Source organism: Sparus aurata, chromosome 12 (assembly GCF_900880675.1).
Source record: "Sparus aurata chromosome 12, fSpaAur1.1, whole genome shotgun sequence".
Classification (NCBI taxonomy): domain Eukaryota; kingdom Metazoa; phylum Chordata; class Actinopteri; order Spariformes; family Sparidae; genus Sparus; species Sparus aurata.
In genome coordinates, this window is record NC_044198.1 from 7,005,916 (window position 1) to 7,027,184 (window position 21,269).

A 21,269-nucleotide genomic window follows, 5' to 3' on the forward strand; every position below is an offset into this window, starting at 1 on the left:
AAGAAAATGTCTATAAGGCATTGATATCTGAGAGGGAAGACATTTTGTTTACCTGCTGTCTTTACAAGCATGTCAGATTACATAGTCAGGTACAGAACAGCTGGTGGGATTGAAAGCAGTGGTACATTAAAAGTGCAGAACCTCCTTTAGGGATCAGTACATACCGGCACTGGTCTAGTCTATTATGAGATGTCTTTAACTGGTGGGAAGGCCCGGATTCTTGGTTGGATGAGATTTGCTCTTCACATCTAACACCCACTCTGTCTAGTATGCAGCCACCTCTGACCAGTGTTGATTTTTCAAATGTTTTCTTCGCTGATTCTGTCACAGTGACAAAACAAAACAGGAACTAATTTCCTGGCTGCTTTAGGCAATTCCCTATCAAGCTGCCATTTTTCTTTTTCTTATTCTTCATCATATGGGTTATCAAACTAAGTGCTTTAAGGTGTTTGAACACATTAGAAAGTACAACAACATATGGTATTTGCTAGATAAATTGTGCTTTGACTCTCATTAAAATTGTTAAGTAAATAATATTGCAGTGAAATAAGTAAAGCGTCTTTCACACCTGCCGTGCAACACTGAATTTATCAAGACATTAACTTGAGTGAGTGAGAGTGCAAATGTCTGTGTCAGTTGGTGTGGACATTTAACTGACCTTACACCAGCACCCTTGTACAAATCTCGTCCAGGTGATGTTGAGCCTGCGTGTGAATAGAGCAGGTTATGGGAAGGAGTATTCACAGCAAATGAATGTGCATGTTGATGATGTTTATAATGTGACTGGCACAAAACTAGAACAGTGAAATCATTTTGTTTGTAAAAGGCTATCCACTCTTTCACCAACACTATACAAATATGTATAAATAACATTACCGGTAGAATTTATATCAATGCAAAACCTGTCATCTTGAATTAATTGGTAGCTTCATCTATTATCTTCAATGTGCTGTAGAGGTGGGCATTTTTGTAACTGTCACCCATGTCAAGTTCTGCCTGGGGTTTGCAACATCCCCATCAGGGTTTAGGGTATAAAAAACTGCAGCTAAACATGTAACTACCGTTTTCCTTGCTAACTCAGACTTCAGTAACACAAACATGTGGAGAGGTAAACAAAACACCAGAGTTCTCTGCTGTCATCTGCAACAACTGACCCAACGTTTTCATCTACTCCCACAATCCAAGGAAGTAAAGACCGAGTGTCATTGTGATTGGAGTGTCCTACACACGACATGACATTCACCAGTGTACAGCAGTGCATCCAACTTAAAACTAACTTCACCACCGAATGTTTTGTCATTTTCCATTTATTGTTGAGGGCTGGAGCAAAGTTGGAGTATTTCATATACAGAGGGACAGTCAAGGGAAACTGATTTTTTATTTAACTACAGTAGTAGGTTAGATGTGGGACACGTTCTTGCGTTTCTTTTTGTAAAACGTATTACTGCAACGCAGCTCAGGTGGCTCTGTAGTTAACATTACATGTAAGCTCTTTGTGCTCCGTGATGTGTGGCTGCTTTATGTAATTCTACTTGATAAACAAGCCTTGTTTTACACTGACTATCGTATTCCATAAATAGTTCCTCCCAAAAAAATTATTCTTATTTCTACTTGAAGCCAATAAACACTATTGCTTTGTTTTTTTAATGTTGTTTGGTTTTTTCTCTCTCTCTCTTAAGACATGTTCCCTGACATTGCCAATAGAGTGAATAAAGGAAGAATCACGTTGGAGTTTAGTTTGTAATATTGTGATATAATACCAACTCTGCAAAATACGAAAAATCAAATCTACTGTGATAAGAAATTTTAGGTCATATCGCCCACCCCAGTGTGCTGTAAATAAAACACTGTGTTTACCACACCTTATTTTATGAACATCTCCTGCCTCCTGTGTGTTCTCCCCTGGCCCCACACCTCTTGCCATAAATAAAACTTGGACATTGCCCTGGTTGTGTTTCTGTGTTTGAGGCAACAGTTTCAAACTAATTTTCCGGACAGTGTCTGGATTTTGTGAAAGACAAAACAAGTGAAACTTAATGTATTTTTTACCATTTGAACATCACTGAATACTGCTTGTGTCCTCTGTTAGAGAAGGCACTTGGGGAAGTAACAGATGAATGAATGATTAGGACTATAGGACCACTAGAAGCCACACACTGGCTAACTTGGTAAAATACAATAATTTGCCAAGTGTCTGTACAAACTTTCACCAGGCAGGAAGGTGCTTAATCTTCATTTTGCTTGATAAAGGTCTAGTTCTAAATGTTGTTAATTAATGTATTTTTTGAAGTTAGTGTGCAGGAGTTTGCAACTTACAACTCGTCCCTCTCTTAGGCAACTGGCTCATGATATAGATGTGGAGAGTATTTTTCTGTTTCTTCATGGGGTGCTGTAACCCTTCTTCCAGCATCCTGATGGATAGTCACTCATTTCAAAATGCAGGACAGGTGTACCATACCATATATAAACTGTGAACACAGTGATCTTTTCATTCTCAGGTAGGAGAGTAGTCATCCTTCAAGTGCAAAGCTTTAGTTGGTTTGCTTAAAGATGCCTGTTTGTCACGGTGACATGGCAACAGAAGGAGAGCGAGGATGGACGTCTCCTCCCCTGAGCCCTTCATCTCATGGCTGTTAGTGATCAGCCTGTCAAGCAGCCAATTACACAGACACCTATTAGAGGGCCCACACAGGCGCACACACTGAGCACCGCATCTTGATGTGAAGTGTTGTTCACAAGTAGAAAGGCTTCTTATTAAAGAGTGGGAAGAAAAGACGGTAGGTAGAAAAGGCTTTAATATCCTGTGATATGACATGTGCCCTGCTTGCTTTTTTATGTTCCTGCTTTTTCCCCCTCAAGCCCTTTTATTTATTTCATATGTGTCAACTACTTAACTCTGCTTCTGGAGCTGTGCTGTGATGTGCATATTGAAGAATGTATTTTGGAAACTATCAATCAATTTTCAGAGCTAAGTTTGCATCTTCTTTGCCCAATTTTCCCTCCCTTTTCTGTGTTTGTGGTGCCTTGTCAGCTTAGTCCTTGGATTTGGAAATACTGAAATGCACATTAGGCAGCCAAGCTTCCTATTCAAGCAAGCACATTCATACTCCAGTCCAGGGTCCAGTGTATGAAGCAAAGATCTAAAAAGGGCACATTGACCTGTCTGGTGCGACGTGTTTCACCTTTTGTTGATTTGGAGTCATGCTACAGCAGACACCTGGCTTTACCTGCAGGGCCATGTGCCGACTTGACATAGTGAGGGGGAAGTGGAGCAAGAGAGGGAGAAGGACAGAACACACAGCCATAGACAACCTCCCACATTCAGTAACAGGCACTGCTTGCATTGTGTGTGCATTCGCTCACTCAGGTGGGCAGGAAATGCTGTCGGTGAGACATACAGACACTAAATCTCAGGTCATGGTATTTAAAATTCTGAGCCGGTCATTAAATCTGCTCAGGGACCTACCTGTATAACATATTATATCTCCAAGGAGATAATTATTCTATATAACCATCACTGTTGACATTATCATATCAGTCGCTAGTATTTCTGCGATTGTTAGCACCCAAAGGCAAGGTTATTAAAATGTGCACTGTAAAAGTGTCCCTCATAATATTTCGAAAATATACAAGAATTGGTCTTCAGTGGGTGTGAAACTAAATATCCAAGATGTAATCAAGCCAAAATATATGATTTGTACTAACAAGAAGTCCACTGCTGCTTGGTAACCTTCTTTCTTATGGATTCGTGAAGTGAGCAGCAGTAATGTAAATTCTTCCACTAATCTATTCAGTCTGCCACCGGGCTGGATTTTTCCGCAAAAATGAAGGTCGCATTATTGCAAAAAGGAAGTGCTTTTGTCATTGGGCAACTAAAACAGAAAGAGGCATTGTTCTCTTAGTTCGCTATCCCCAGGTAACAGTGGAACAACTGAAATAACAATGGATCTCTACACTGCAAAAGAAAATGAACATTGCTGATGGAGGAGGTAAAGAAGGTAAAGATAGCAAGTGATTGAAACCGAAGTAAAAAAAGAGTGAAGAGACAGGCGGTCACTCAATGGAGAGCGCTCTGGTGATGTGTCAAAGTCTGTTTCTCCGCTGAAATTTGTTCCCCCTAACCACTGGGACTTGAGATGTTTAAAAAGCCGCCATTCTTTCTACTGGACCAGTCTTTAAAAAAAGCAGCCCACTTATTGATGTAAGCTGGTATTTTGCTCTGCCTTTTTGTAGAACTGAATACAGGGTTTCTAGGTCAAATTGGGATTCTCACTGTTGTTTTTTGCTTCAGGCTGCTAGTGGTGGCCATGCTGCTAACGCTGTGTTTCCGACAGCGGCTCTGACAGTAATACCACAGGGAAACACTAGCAGGGGGGCAGTTGAAAAGTGGTCTGTTTCCGTTTTAATAATGTTTCTTGTGTGAACATTTTGGATTTTGTATGAAAAAAAAAAAAAAACTAACTAATTTAAACTTGCCAAAACATGAACCCTGAAAATTACAACATAAAAAACTTTAAGAGTTGAAGAAGTCGGGCCTCTCCAAAAACATTTATTAAATATGTCACTTTTCTGTATCATTTTAAAAAGGAACGCTGATGTGATCTACTCTTTGTGCAACTAGATTGTTTAGACAAAAAAAGCCATATAGATACTGAGGAAGTTAAATGCCTATGTGCTGATTATTTGTGTTTCATTATTTCGTATCTTTCCTCTGTATAGTACTTTGTTGGGTAAAAATGAAAGGAATTTAAGGTGGACAAAGCATGTTTAATGCAAAGAAGATTCAGTCTCGAAATTAAGCTGTTTGTTACTAAAATAGATAATGAGGAATCTGGAGAGCAGAAACATCTGTGTACTCAGCTGTATTATAATATAAAAACTCTTATGAAAATGTGTAAAAACATTAATGTGATGTTAATGTTGATTTAATCATGTGTTTCTATATTTGTGCTGGCAAATGGCAACGCTGTTAACATTTGGATGAGGAACCTCCTGCTGTCTCTAGAGACCAGAGTTCATCTCACAGCAGGAGGAGAGCTGTGCTGCTCTCAGATTAGAAACATCCTCTCCTAAAAGGACTTCAGTTTGTGTGTAATAGGAAGATCCAGTGTTTCATCATCTTAAACTGTACCACTGGTGCAAGGAAGGTTCATGCCTTTTTAAAGATTTCTAACAACTTCCTCAATGTCAGCTTAATGCTGCAGCACCAGAGCGTGGTAGAGCCCGCACTCTTACCAGACAGTCTTGCCCTGGGTGATGAATAAGAGAGTACATACTTTACTTTCCCAATGGAAAAAGTCCTCCTCATCCAAATTAGGCTATCTGGCAAAGTGAGTCATTTCTTTTAAGAGTTAGGCACAAAAAACTATAAAAAATTAATCAGCAACAGTACTGATCAATTAATCCTTTAAAACATTTATTAAAGCAAAAATTCCAAACATAGGGAAACAAAATTCCTAACTGCAGATCCTTAAATGTGAGGATTTGTGTCTGTTTTTTATATCATTTTGCCAGTAAGATCACCCCTTATTTTCAGTTTGTTACTCCCAGAAATATATATATATAAACTTAAATAAATTGATTTCATGTCATGCAGTTACACGGCTATCTATCTGCATGTGGCTCTGTGAAGTTCCTATTGTGTTGTCAGTCTGATGCCTAGCTGAAGGGGCCCGTTGCCCTTCATTTACCCTTTCTGTGTTAGTGGTTTGTAGTTTTTTAAAAACGTTTTAACTTTTTTTTTTTAATACACACAATTTGAATTTTTCTTTCGAAAAGAAGCTACATGTGATGATCAGTGCAGTTTGATATAATGTGTAGGTTATTGAGGATGCAGAATATATCTGATACGATTTGATTATGATCTGATAGGATTTTTTTCTAGGGTTAGTTGGTCCCACTATGTTACAGTCTACAGGGCTCAATGCTGCTTCAGAAATGAAAGATAAAAAATCTGGTTCACAGCAGGTAGAGAAGCTTTTCATTTTTGAAAACATTGTCATGCGTTCTTCAAATGTTTTCAGAGTGATTGGCAGGTTGAAGAGGGTGGATATCTAAAACTTAAAAACTTGTGTTTAGTTTGTTGTTAATAATTTATTGTCTTGGAGTTGAAGCAGACATCTTGCAGAAACTGACAGCTAGGCAAGGAAAAAGTGTATTTTCTGTGTGTCTCTCTGTATTAGGGTTAGGGTTAATAGTGATAAAAGTAAGACATGAGTGTGGTTGGTTTTTGACTGCAAACAGCTCATAGTAAGTAAATAAACTGAACCATATACTTTCAAAATTCAGACAAAGCTATGATAGGATTTATTTTTTGACAGGACTTTATCATCAAGATAATGTCCAGATAAACTGTGAGCTGGTGTTTCTGGTTTTCATGATTTAACGAGCATTCTTTTGGCAATTTTATATATACTGTGTTTATTTTTATTCAGGGAATGGGAAAGTCTTGACAGTAGGTCTGTTATAATGTTACCTGCTTCATTTTTGTCATCATGTTTTGGATGTTTCTTCTTATCCTGTTATTTTTCTTTATGGTCCAGTCTTTGTCAGGCTGAGACTCAGCCAATCTTAGTTTGGCACCATTTGTGACTGGGTTTAAAGGCTTGTAGCTAACCACAAGCCATTAGATAAAGAAACAAAAAATAAATGGAATAAAGCTTTATTTTCATATAAAATATGGTTGAGTAACTCATCAGGATCAAGGTGACCCACAACATTAATATTATTGTAACTGTGTTAACTCAGAAGGATCCTTTCTGCATCCTTAAAAGTGCCAACCATCCTCAGGGCACAGACACATAAACTAAAGATATAAGACATAAAGCTTTCATTCAGCACTCAGCAGGAGAAAGAAGATTGTTCTTCTTCACCGTCCATAACGTCGACGCTAAAGCCCAGCTCCTTACCCTGCAGCAGACTGTCTTCACTGTTTGTGGGTATACGCAGGTTTCAAACGTCTGGTATGACTATGATGGATGGCTTAAAACGCTTCCAGGGTTCTATAATCATCACAGCACCAAGATGTCACTCCCTCGCCCTTCAGTCTTAGAGAAAATGAAAGAGCGGCTGTGTAAATGTTACCACGTCATTTTGCTCTCCTGCCACCTCTTGGATTGATGGTAAGTCTTGTAAAATGCTTTGTTGTTAAACTTTGTGTGTGTGTGTGTGTGTGTGTGTGTGTGTAGGTGTGTGTGTGTGTGTGTGTGTGTGTGTGTGTGTGTAGCATTAATGTGGCTTTGCAGTGAAAAGAAACAATTGCAAAATCTGACAAAATTAAGGTTCACATGTAACTGTGTGTGTCAGTGCCCTTAAATATATATGTGCAAGTTTGGATGACTTCCAGGCAGGACTCTGTGTAGACACTAAACTCGGTATTGCATCCCCGCCACAGTCACTGCAATCTGAAGGAGGAGAAAGGTCAGCCCAGCCCAGTACCCTTCTGTTGACATCTGCCTGATTTGGTTTAATTTAATTAAAGCCAAGGGGAAAAGGTCATGCCTACTGTGATGTCAACACATGAAGGTAACCAGAGAGGACATTGGACACTCCTCAAATTCTCTGGGATGTATTTAACAGCTTCTTTTTACTATCTGTTTGGTTCGTCAAGCTTTCAGCAAACTCATAATAGGGGGATATAGCTGAAGTCTGCACTTTCTAATAAATGTATTCAGCCTCACTTTTTCCATTTTTATCCTCGATTCAATTCAAACACTCACATATAAACTGTGTATACACACGGGCCATGTCTAACTGAATAGAGAAAGCCAAACACATAGATGGATTAAGGCCAAATATTTTCAATTTGCACAGAGGTGATTTTCCATCCTCTCTGATGATAGAGCAATCCTGCTGAAAGAGCACAAAACAAATTGGCGGGCAACACGGTACAGGTGTGTGTGTGCGTGTGAGTGTGTGTTTGTTTTTCTCTGTATCCAGAATACATAGCTGAAACAATTTAGTTCTGGCTGTCTACACAAGGAAGATGCTTTGTTGCAACCTAATGAATTTAACAATGTTTGCTGACTGTGTAACAGTTCAGTCCTTGTGTGGCCTTTGATTCCACTGATTGCCTGAATTTTGGCACAGTCGTCAGGATGTTGAGATGTAACTTAATCATCTTGCCACCTACTTTTTGAAAATAAAACAAAACTCAACTCAAATGACAAACCCACACTGAAAAGATGGAAGACTTCCTCAGGACATGATAGGTGCCATCTTTTGTCCATTTATTTTGGCCCTACTATGCATACATTTGTTTCCACTACTTCACTGACCCAGTATGCCGACCTCCAAAAATGCAACCAAGCCATTATTGAGAAGTGTTTAATGATATTATGTGTTTGATGTTGCAGCAATTTAAATATAAATGACTAAATAAATTAAAGCAAACATGGTCAAATAGTACTTGCTGAGTCAAAACAAACTTCGAAGATGTCGAAGACTAAAGATGTATATTTCATCACATTTGATGCTGACCAGCCTTTGATGTTAAAGAGACATATTCACTTTTTTCCCCTCCAAAAATCTTAAAGCATACCCAAACTCAACCAGCAACTGATAGGGTCAGGAAAAATTCTGTTTGATTCGCTTTACTTCCAGTTAACTGAAAAAGAGAAAATGGTATAAAATTATAGGTTTTGAAATTCTCCTGAACCCTTTTGTTGCTATGTTACCTTTCTTCTCGTCCATCTTCTTTGCCTCTTTTCAGTGTAAGTGGCCATATAAAGTGGAAATGCCATAAAAGTAATCTTTAAAAGAGCATTTCTTTATGAATGGCATTGTGTGTCTGGGACATAATGCCTCCACAGATCTTTCCTCTTGGGGCATGACTGAGGCATTTACACACTTTTTTCAACAAGAAAATATACTAGAGCTGAGTTCTCTGAGCTCTGCCAAAGGTTGTTGGTACTCCAATCTGAAAAATTACATTACAGATTGGAAAAGTAACTTGATGTACTACCAGGAAGCAACTCTATTTGGGTTTTCCCAACATCCTCTCCCATATATAACTGTTTTCAATATTAAGCAATTTTCTTTATTGCTTGAGTTGTCTGGAAGTTATGAAGAACCTGTGCTCCTCTCAACCTGACACTGTTTTTATTACTAAAAGCTTGAAAAGATTTGTTTGAGGCCTCTAATCCTTACACCTGCAGTAACTAATCATTTGAACACTTCTGGGCATTGAACACTAGATATGAACCCACTATTTACATAAAGTAAATGGCCGGCTTGTTGCAAAACAGTTGTTTATTTAAGCCTGCAGCAGTTACAGAGCAGGTTGTGTGTCTTTCCATCTGTTGAATGTTCAGCATTCTTTCTCTTTTAGCTCTGTTTTGGTCCCTACCAACTTCTGATGGTAATGTTAGACTCTTTAACTGCTACATGTTCCACAATGTTCACAACCGAGTCCCTAATTGTGTCTGTCTGCTGTTTGGGGCTGAGCATGTAGTGTATTGTGGGTTTTTGTAGGTTTTTCAGCAAAAAAAAGTCATTCTTTCTGCAGCCCAAATATACTCTGAGAGAAGTGAACCAAAACAGTAAAGTTGTAGGCCTGATGGCTAAACAACAAGCTGAAGCTATAAAGCTCTGTAACTCCGAGGGGAGCTGCAGATTCAGCTTGTTCACATACTAAGGGTCAGTGTGTAGGGTGTGTGTCTGTGTGTGTTTATTGTTTGACAGAAAAAAAGGCAACCTAAAGACATGGTTCGATGGGTGGTAACTTGTAAAAAATGTTATTGCTATTAAATGTACACAAGTACAGCAGTCCGAGAACAATACAGGTACATTGCAGCAAGAATATAGAGAATGAAAAGTAAGGGATACAGAAATAGAAAGAAAGAGAGAAAGGGGGAAGAAATCTGGCAGCGATACTAAATTATATAATGTATAGGTTATAAAATTTAGGTTGTATGGAAGTCAACAATTACAGTTACATAACCTGTGCTGCGTTTCCGTTTTGCCATATGGGCCAAACTGCCACCATCTCATCATATTCACCTCAGCTGCTCATTGTTTTGTGTGTGTGCAGTATATTATTTGATTATGAGGTTAAAACTGATGTAGAAACGTTGGCAAAGCACTGTGCTGATGGCTGACTGCAGGCATTGTACGAATGTGTGTCATCTCCTCCAGCACAAAAAAAGGAGGAAGTTTCTCAGAGGTACATATACTTCTGTTTGTGCTCTGTAACATAAATATTTGAGACATTTTTGTTGAGCTCCATCCCTATCCTATTGTGTTATACTGTAATTCTGACAACAGTTGCATACAACCACACTGAGTCTAAGTTCACCACATGTCAGGTAGTTACTTTAATGAATTATTAATCATTGGTTTAGAATAGATCAATCCCTGGAGCACTGACCTTTGCATATTCACCATTTGTTGCTGTGGCTGAGTATGTTGGAAATTCTCTATAATGTGTTTTTAAAGTAAATGAGCAGATCTGGAAAAAAAACAAGATCTGTTGCTCAGATTGTGCTGGAAGAAAAAAAACATTTGTTTAGAATTACACATCAAACGCTGCTGATAGGGACAATTTAGACTAATGTACGTGTGCTTAAAAGAAATGTATTGTTCCTTGAGGGGAACTTTGCTTTACCAGGTGCTGCTGCTGTTGAAGGAAACATCAAAAAGAGGATCTAACAGAAACACTGAAATATTAAACATCCAGAATAACAAACAGAAGCATCAGTGTAAAACACACAGACAGCGTAAACATTCACTGATGAAGTATTACCTGGAGAGTTTTATGATTTCATGCCATGAAGAATGTCCATAAATTCAGGCTTAAGCTGGAACGACTATAACAACAGACAAACTTTATTTATTTATCAGGTTTTTTTTCACCTCGATCCCGATCCGAGTCCTTTAATATTATTTTTATTATTATTGCAACATTGGCCTACCACCTTCCTTTCGTTACCAGGTGAGTCTGTGACGCTGCTCTGTGCCAGCAGACCCTTGTGTACAGCCAGCTGAAGTGTGTGCCAGACGCAGCCCACGCTTGGTACCTCCGTATCATTCATTGCTTTTTTCATATTCCTTACGTTGTCACATAAAATGATGTGGACACGTTGCTTGTCTATTTCACACGCGTTCAGCATCTCCTTGATTGCCTGTATGCTCTGCTGTATACAACCGACGAAACTAGAGCGCATACCGGCACGTTGTAACTTGAAAGTGGAATAAATGTAATGTGCCGGGGTGGTAGGGCATACCAGGGATTCAACAGATGACAAAGAAAATCCTAAACCCCGACCATGGAGATGAGGTGGTTATCCAGAGCAATGAATTCAGTTACCTTTTATTTTATTTATTTATTTTATTGTATCAAATGTGTAGTATTAAATGCAACTTTTTTTGTTACCCCCTCGCGAAACGGTTGTACTGCAGAGGTTACATGTCGCCGTTGGACTGCTTTCGCTGTCCAATTTAAAACATTTCCACACCGCAGACATTTGATCCACAGGTTTGCCAGAGTAATGTTACGCGTGCGTCTGCGTTCTGCCACACATTGTGCTGTGACGTAAGAAGAAGTCGGACTTGGGTCCACGTTTAAAATTGCCGATCCCCGTTCAGTGGAAAAATGCCCATATGGCCCCGATCCCGATCCTGCAGATCGGATCAGGATCTCCCTAACACAAAATAAATAGATAGATAGCACCAAAGATAGCAGTTTGGTGCAGAATAAAGAATGCCAATTTAGTCCTTGATAGATAACATCAAAGACCGCAAACAGCAAGTGTATGGGCATTAGCATTGAGCTGTGATTTGCTAATGATGATTAAAACAGGAATTTGGTTGCAATGTCCTTGTGTTTGTGTCTGTCCTTGAAAAAATAAACAACTCATAAACTGACATCCACATCTGCTGATGCCCACGGTACATATAATAAATATCAATGGCCCGTATCCATGCTGCAGGTACACATACAGTACAAACTCTGCTGCCATGTGTCTTCAGCGTGAAGTGGAAATGGGCTCCACATTAGACTATTTCTAGCTCGCAGCTGGAAAGCAAGCCATTTATTTGAACTTATTATAGATCTATGACTATGTGCCCATGCCGGTAGAAAAACCCCACCGTGCTAGAAGAAAGGAGAAGGCAGTTGGTTGTTTCTGGCTTTAATAAACATGAGATTCAAATTTGAGTGCACCAACTGTGGACCACACAGACAACAGAAAAGTGTGATTGCTACCCAGAGGCTCATTGATCAAAGTCTGGCTTGTTGACAGGCACCTGGACTTCCTCATTTTCTAGAATCGCCAGGAAGCATTGAGGAATAAATAACAACTGCTGCTCTTCACACAAAATACATGCCAGTTTGCCCACTCATGCTATTTCTCCCTACTTTTCTCAATTACTGTTTAAGGTTTTTTATTCTATTTTTGTTTCCTTCTTGACTGCATTAAGCAACATTTTGAGAAGTACATTGCAATCTGAGAGATGGCTACTTTTAAATATGATTTAACACAATTAATGGCATATTTTTACAACTAAAAGAAAAATATAAATGTAGTAAAGTACAATGAAAAGGATGGCTGCTTTCATCAGACAATACGTAATCTGACATCAAAAATGTAATTTTACTTACTATGTTGATAGAAAATACATAATCTGGGAGTTTTTGACAAAAAGCAGTTTCTATATGTAAAAAAAGTTTCTTCATATTCTCTCAACCACACATGCACACACACACACACACGCAAATACACACTCAGATGTTCTGTCACATTTGGATTCAGGCTAAAGGAGTGAGCAGGAATACTGCCCATCTGTTTCCCTGTGATGTGGCTCCTGCAGAGCCCTCTCCACATTATCAGTTGCCCCACTGAGCCAAATAGTGGTAATTGTGTTGCATCTGTTGGCACAGACTACAAAGTCCCAGCGACTGCTCGGTCTTACAAATGGCAAAAGGGACAAATGGAAAACGCTCAGTGGATTTTGAGGAGGCACATTTTATAAATACAAACTGAACATTTTCTGTGCAAGTGACTGTCAGTAACCGTGCTGTGATAGTCAGCCAACAGAGAAGCAATACACTTTACACAAACTCACACGGCAGTATACAAAAACACAGATGGAAAAAGCACTTACTCGATTCCATGTGCCTCCTTTGTGTCAGTTTTCGGGTATTTTTTGATATTCAATGCATCTAACGCAATGTGCTTATTTTTTGATCCAGTTAAGTGATTTTGTTTATATTTTTCGTAAAACAAACTAAGTACTTGATGATTAGTGAAAGCTTGATGGTGATCCAAATAAAAATCCTGATCTAGTGGATTTAAGAATGTTTTTATTTGATATTGGACTAGTCTTGATTAATTAAATGGGACTGTGAGTGCCATTCTAGTAACAGGATGGGAAATTAAGTTCACCTGTAAATCCCACATTCCATACTCCATTCATAGGACACTCCAGCAGGTAACCAGATGAATCTCCAAGCTCATGTTTCCTTTGGTCTAACAGATACATCTGACTGCTGTCTTGTTCAAACAGAATTTCCTCCGTCCACAGCTGTTTTAATTTGGGGCAGGTTTGATAAGGTGACTGACAGGAGCATCATTTTGAATAGACACATATCACTATTTTGCTGCTCTGATTGGCTGAAGGTTGATCCAATTGAGTCCAGTCCAGTTTGAAACTGTGATCAAACTGTCAAACTGTGCGGATCAAATACGAATTAATATTATTTAACTACATTGCCACAAATGATATGGAAAGTCTAAAAAACAGGAAAGTCTGTTGTTTAGCTCTAATTTGAGAACATTTGTGACCTGGCTGCCATGTTTTCCTGCCTAAAAATGGACCAAACACCTTCTGAACTTGCATGTAAATTGATTCATTGATTGTGGTGTTGTTCTCTCTGAAAGATATATAGATACATATAAAACATGCTATAACTAGTCGCCAAATGTACTTGAGAAATTATACCTGGGTGGCCTGTTCCAACTACAGTCTATGTGTGGGAAACACTTCAATTGCGTTAAGAGTCTGCACTCATTGATAACACCCCTTGGAAATTGGAATGAACTGAGAGCCTCCTGACTAATGGGCATTTGCAAATTAGCCTGGCAATGCCAAGCTAGGCAACACGACAATTAGATGATAGTTTTAAATAAATAAAGGCTGCATAAATCAGGATTTGTGAGAATTTTACCAGTGCTAATACTTTCCTCATTAAAATGCTGCCAGCTTGATTTCAGTACTTTGTTATTGTTGCAATAATGCTTGCCTTATTGAAGCTATGATGCTTATTTGCTTCATCATGACTGTGCAGGTTTGGTTAGACTCGACTGACCGTGGCGATTCTGCTTCTGCTTCTGATTGTGATATTGTTATATTCGGATTGGTTTATAAATATACCTGACAAAGCCTGTGCTGATTTGAATCCAGTCAGAAGAGCACGGACAAAGAACACTGAAATCTCAGAATAACCAGACCTTTGACAGAAAGCAGCGCATTCATGTGGAACTCCATCACTCATCGTGAGGAGCTGCTTAAGAAAATTGATTTTCAGGGCCTAAATTAACCTCAACAGATGTTTTCCAGAAAGCTCATATTTCTCACTGAATGAGATTAAACTGATTATATTCATATACTGAGTATAACTGACCCACATTTATTGTACAAGTCGCTATCACTCCACTGTGTTATGACTCTCTCTCACGGAGATAAACCTTGAAATGTTCTCAGTTCAATCGTTTGTCAGATAGAGCAGTGGGTGCGACTGAACTGAGCTTTCAGCAGCACTGAGATCAACAGACCTTTGTCACACACACCGGCCTTTTGTTAAAACTACTGTTGAACAGTGTAGGGTTGATTGAATAGATGATGTAAGTTAACTGCATGTGTAAATTATTCTGTATGAAATCTAACATAATATTACCTTTTTGGCACTAAATAATCTGTCACATTGGTGCTGTTTCCCTGATGTTCTGATGTGTATATGTTGTTGCTTTTTCATCAGATGCCCTAAAATTACCTTTGGGGAAAATGTTCAATCGGCTGCTTTTATTGTTTTTGATTGATAGAGAACGTTTGTTTTTCAAAAAAAATTCCAGTTTCAGTAGCTAGTGACAGGAAAACAGAAATTGAATTCTTTCACCACAGCTTTAAATGATCCAAGGAATGAATCCCCTGAAACATTTAACAGGATTACAAGTCAAAGTAGGTGATCAGCATGCTCGTCTGTGATGTTATGAGGTGAGGTCTTAACTGCTAAAAGTCTCATTAAGAATTTGTTTGAGGACTTTGTAAGGTCTTAGCCTGAAAATAAGACTTTATTCCCAGTCATGAACTCGTAGGAACAATTAGGGAGTTGAACCTGAGTTGTCAGGAGTGAAGGCTGTGACCTCCTCACACACTGCTCTATATTACTGTTAAAACACTCTCTCCAGGCCTGTCTCTTTCTGTACTCCTTTGTGATGAGAAGATGTATTCCTCTAAGGGTTCGAGCTCATTTCAGGAAACTTTTGGGAGAGCAGCCTGACAGGTCGCCAAGAACAATGCAAACAGGAAAATATTAATGAACTACAGGCTGTGTGTCTGCATGTTGTTTAAAAAGATATCAGAATCAGTGTTTTCTTGTTTAAAACTTCATTTGGTCTTGAGTATTGCAGCTTAACATTATGTCTTAAATGCAGATAAAGCAAGTTTAGTGGTAGTAGTTAACTGACCTTACTGTGAGACCTTCAAAATCATGCACACTATTTTAAAATATGTCAGCATTGACTGATGCGTACAGTTACTATATTCTTTTGATGATATCATTGCCTTACTTTCCAGACACTGTTTTCAACTTAAGCAAAAGTTGAGATATTTGACATAGAAACTGTCTATTGCTGAAATAATGGTTTGTGGTTGTCAGCTGATTAGCAACTAGCTGATCCACAGAAAGTTATTTTTCAGCTATTTGGATTTAAATGGGTAGATCGGTAGAGTCTTGCACAAAAGATCAATTGTAGACAGTCGAGTGGATTGTTAGAAATGTTCGTTCGTTCGTTTTCTTCCGCTTTTATCCATGTGGGTCGCGGGTGATGTTACCGCTTTTATACCACCTTTTTTCAAGGTGGAGCGGGGATACTGGGGCCAAATCCAGTGGCTCTATGGGCGAAGGCCAGGGTACTCCCTGGATGAGACGCCAGCTCATCGCAGGGCCCTTACTGATGGCAGTGGCTGCCACGAAGGTGCCAACTGCACATCAGGAGCAGTGTTGGGGTTCAGCATCTTGCTCAAGGATGCTTCGGCTTGTAGCTCAGTCCCGCCCAGGGGAGCCAGGGATTTGAACCAGTGACCTTCTGGTCACTAGTCCTCAGCTCTACCCACTGAGCCACAGCCGCCCCAAATAATCACCTATAATAGATATGGGTTAATTATAACAAGATCAAGAATCTACAGCCATGCTAGAACCTCTGTGAGGTGGTCCTAAGCATGGATCTGATATTAAGTAATATATTCCCAGCTATATGATCGTACACATTGTGCAGCCCCTAGAGCATGCACACTAGAGCCAGCTAACTTCAATGAGACAACATTTTTTTTAGTTGTGCTGCTCTTCTAAACTTTCCAAATATTATTGGACTGAATGGCTCAAAGTGCATGCAGATTTTTTTTACTTGTTATTAACTTGAGATGATAACATAAAGAAACAACATTTGGATTCTAAGGTTTAAATTAACTTCAGGATTGTTAAAAAACGTCATGGTAGCTCTAGACAATTCATCCAGTAGTTTTCAGTCTGAACTTGAGTGTTGGACTGACACACAGACAGACAGTACCACCCCTAGAGCCATGCCGCTAGCATGGCCAAAAGTACAGCGGTGCATATCAGAACACTTGCCTTCCCTTGAATGTCCAGACACACAGTGAACCCAAACCAATAGCAAAACCACTTGCACAAACCTGTATAAAACCAAGCATATTTGGTTACCAAGAGCAGTTCTGACAGTGGCAACACCCTTAAATATTTGTATCACCAGGGGCAAGAATCTACAGCACCTCACATGGAGATTCTGTATTCATAATGTGTGACTGCTGGTGAATGAATGCATTTCTGAGAAACAAAACCATTTAAAATTGAAGGTTAATTCACTAGGTAAAACATAAAAGACATAACAGTTCATGAAAATAGGCCAATTAATCAATTGAGTCATTCATCAAGCAAAAATGTTTTCCCGTTTATAAAATGTGAAGGTTTTCTCTGCTTCTGTGTAAAATCATCATAAATTGAATATCTTTAGACTAAATAAGAAATTGATCATCACCTGATCAGTGATGAAATAACTGTCAGTTGCAGCATACCTTTCAACGATATCAGTGGCTGACTAGACCTACACTGTTTACGACAGATGTTATCCAAACATCTCTTGAGTATCCATTATGCTCTCCAAGACCCTGCCTCTTATACTGGACTTGTTTTGATCCAGCTCCATGCCAGCATGAATTCATTGGTTAAACTGGATGACAAGAACCAGCCAGAGTGCCTGCTGGTTTGATACACATGGTCTGACTCTCTTCACACTGATCTGAGCTTTGGGCCACTAACACATCACTGTGTGGCGGAGGGATTATTCGATGCAGTCTGGGTGTGTTTTGGGTCATTAGTATGCTCAGGCAGGATCAGACAGTTGGGCTTAGACGCTCCGATTTCACTCAACATGTCTCGCTGCGCTGTGCTTCACTGCTGTCACAGTTGCATCATTAAGATGTTCCTCCTGCTCCAAATCAAGTTGTTTCCAAAGAGGCGCAGCATTGCGAAGTTTCTGACACTCAATATATAAACATATAGTGTGGAGATCTAATTTCCCCTGTGTGTCCAAATATAATACACAGGTGAATGGGACCACAATACAACCAAAGTAGTAGTTGTAGTTAATGGAACAAATCTCCATAATCTTCTGCCTCGAAAGAAAAAAGGATACTGCCAGTACACCTCTTTCCTAATCCAGCTAGAATTGTAGTCCTTGTCCATACCACTGTTAATCACCTCGGTACTTTATCACCAGTCTGGTGTGGTGTCTGGTTGTGTTCACTGGTAGAATCCAAAACATGGTAAGTTTAGTGTCGTTGCCGGTGTTGACTGAGGTTGCGGTCCAGGCAGTGCCAGTCAGCCAATAGGGCCAATTAGCTCCTTGGCTAACTCAGCTACTTGCCAAGGGCAGCTAGTTGCTGCAGCCAACGATAAAAACAGCACAGAGTATAGTGAGCAACAATTAGGGGTTATGCTGCCCCCTATGATTTTGGAACTACCTCTGTTGGCCATATTTTAGAAATGACACCTTTTAAGATGTGTAACCTGTTTAGTATTTGCTTTATTCTACCTGGTAGGCTATGTCCCATAACTTGCAGATTATTCATGAATTAGAATATGGGCTTATACCTATACTGTACATTATGTTATGACATCTTTTAAATGATGGCCATGAATAATAATTCAAATATATACACTACTCACAATAAGTTAGGGATATTGTTATTTACATGAGTGCTTTTCCTATTTGGTCTGAATTTTAATGAAATAAGTAAAAGTTCCCTTTGATATTACTAATAATGAATGAGAAGAAACACCATTTTCATTAGTTTAATATTTATTACCCTCAAAATTTAGACAACAAGGATAGCCCCAAATAACAAAAATTGACAATGTCAGTAGCGGGTGTTTCCACCATTTGCCGCAATGACAGCTTGACAGCGACGTCTCATGCTCCTCACTAGCCTCATGATGTTGTTCTGAGGCAATGCGTTCCACTCCTCCACAAGTGCTACACGCAGTTCTGCCAGGTCACGTGGGGGTTGGGTTAGATCATCCAGTCTCTGTTTCGGCTGGTCCCAGACGTGCTCTATGGGGTTCAGGTCAGGGGACATTGCTGGCCATACCATATGAGGCACTCCGATTTTCTGAAGTCGAGCTGTGACAATTCTGGCACGATGTGGTGGAGCATTATTATCCATGAACAGAAAGTTGGGGGTGTGCTGGCGGATTTGGGGGAGTATGATGGGTTCTATGATGTCTCTGAGGTAAGAACGTGCAGTGACTGAGCCATCTACAATAACCAAATCTGTTTTGCGCTGACTGGTGATGCCTGCCCAGACTGTTGCACCTCCTCCACCAAAGGGAACCCTGGGGACCATGTTGACCTCGGCGTATCGCTCACCTCGCCTTCTCCAGCAACGCTGACGACCATCATTTCTGTGCAAGGTGACCCGACACTCATCACTGAACAGGACGGTAGACCACTGCTGCATTGTCCAAGTCACATTGTGCCCACTGCAAACGTTCACGGCGGTGTCTTGGTGTCAGTGGAGTCACCTGCAACGGTCGTCTGGCATTCAAGCCAAAGCGGTGGAGTTGGTTTCGAATGGTTTGTCTGGAAACCCTAGTACCCCTCACATCTCGTAACTGGGCCTGCAGCTGTGTGGCAGTTGCATAACGATGTCTGAGTGCATAGGTCCTTAGGTACTGGTCATCGTTGCGGTCTTTCACTCGTGGGGCTCCACTCCTGGGTCTGTCACGAACTCTGCCAGTAGTTCTGTGTCTTGATGCAAGTCTGCTGATGACACTTTGAGACACACCAAGTTCATGAGCAACATCTGACTGCCTGCCACCGACCCGAAGGCGCGCTATGGCCAGGTGGCGCTGCTCGTCCGTTAAGTGACGTTGTGTGTTCATGGCTGTTGATGAATGATGAACTTGGAATGACTTACTGACAATACCAGCTTTTTATACCCACAGAATGCTGAAATTGATGCCACATTGAAAAGGGTTGTCTTTTAGTTTTTTGGTATTGGCCCCAATATGTAAGGCACACTGTACACAGTGAGACCATTACGTGGAAAACACAAAATGAGGTGTGTCTATCACCCCAATACAATTGCCTCCCTATCCCAAAACTCTCTGAATCTTCTGCACATATGGAAGAAGATGGTAAGCATAATTGAAACGTCAATATTTTTGTGTACATGTGCAAATCAGTAGAGCAGATGAAAAACCAGCAATAATAACTATTTACATAAAAGTTTATGGGACTTACGTGACTCCTTGTAGAGAAACATAATCTGCACATGTAGTTCACTGAATTCAATTATCAACAGTCCTTTTTTAAAGACTTGCCCATTATTGTTTGGTTTTCTGGGTTTTACTATCTAAAATGTTCAGAACAAATTAACTTTGCATTTTGCATGTTGGGCATTGTTCCAGTTCTTTGTTCTTGATAAAACAGCAATTAAAATATACTCTAACTACAACAGGATATGAAATGTTAATGTGGCATATTGTAACTCCATTGTATGACACAGGAGCACCAGAGATAACAGCTCTGTTTCTACCTAGTATAAAGGCTTAACCTTTTAAATTAAATCGATTTATATTTTCCTGTGGCTCATGAGTGGTGAGTACGAATACGATTTTATTGTTAGCAGTGACTACAGGAGACTACACTTGGTTGCAATTATCTGCTTCTTGGAGTGTTTGTCAGTTTGAAAAATGTGGTGACCTTTTTGATAAGGCATGCTAGCCTTAAGATCGTGGCAGTGAATCAGTGCGCAAAGCAAACCAATTAATATCAGCCCAGACGCTCTGCTGTATGAGGATGGACTTTACCTGTGTGACTTGTGAGCTTTTTCACTCTCTTACGTGAGTGTTTCACTCGGACGTATCACAAAATGCAGCCTGGTCAGTGTCAGGAGTTATAGAATTGTTCCTGAAGTTGCAGATAGCTGAGGGGAATTCCTGATGGTGGATGACTGCAGTGGAGTTTGGAATTTGGGAGGGAATGAACGAATGAGAAATCTAATTAGAGAGAACAAAGGTTGGTGAAAGGAAAGAGTGTGGGGAAGATATCGCAGGTGAAGAGGGGAAGACGAGGGAGGACATAAGGGAAAGAATAGGAGGTAAGAGCTTAGAAGAGAGAAATTAAAGAGAAGGGCAGAGAAAATTATTCATAATGAAAGGAGGACTGCTGAAATAACAAAAGAAACCGGAAGGCTTGTTAAAAGCTGAAATGAGCGATATAAAGACAGGTAAGGGACCCAAGGGCTCTAATTAAAGTTTAATCATTTCGAGTGACAGTCTCAAAATGAGGACGAATGTGATGTTTGCAGTTTGGCACACTCCATGTGTCAGTCACGTTTTCATTTTAGAAGAAGCCACGGCTCAACATCAAATTTCAGTCTATTACAAGGACTGCACATTTAAGAAGACAAAGGAATAAGCAGTCGGGCAGAGTCGATATCTAATCTCTCCGCTGTTCTTCTGCAAAGGGAAA

At 39.8% G+C, this 21,269-nt stretch overlaps 1 protein-coding gene across 4 annotated transcripts in view; it reads left to right on the forward strand.

Annotated features, from left to right (window-relative positions):
* The window catches only part of whrna (whirlin a), a 167,542-nt gene that overhangs the window by 87,408 nt on the left and 58,865 nt on the right, over positions 1-21,269 (forward strand). The window lies entirely within an intron of this gene.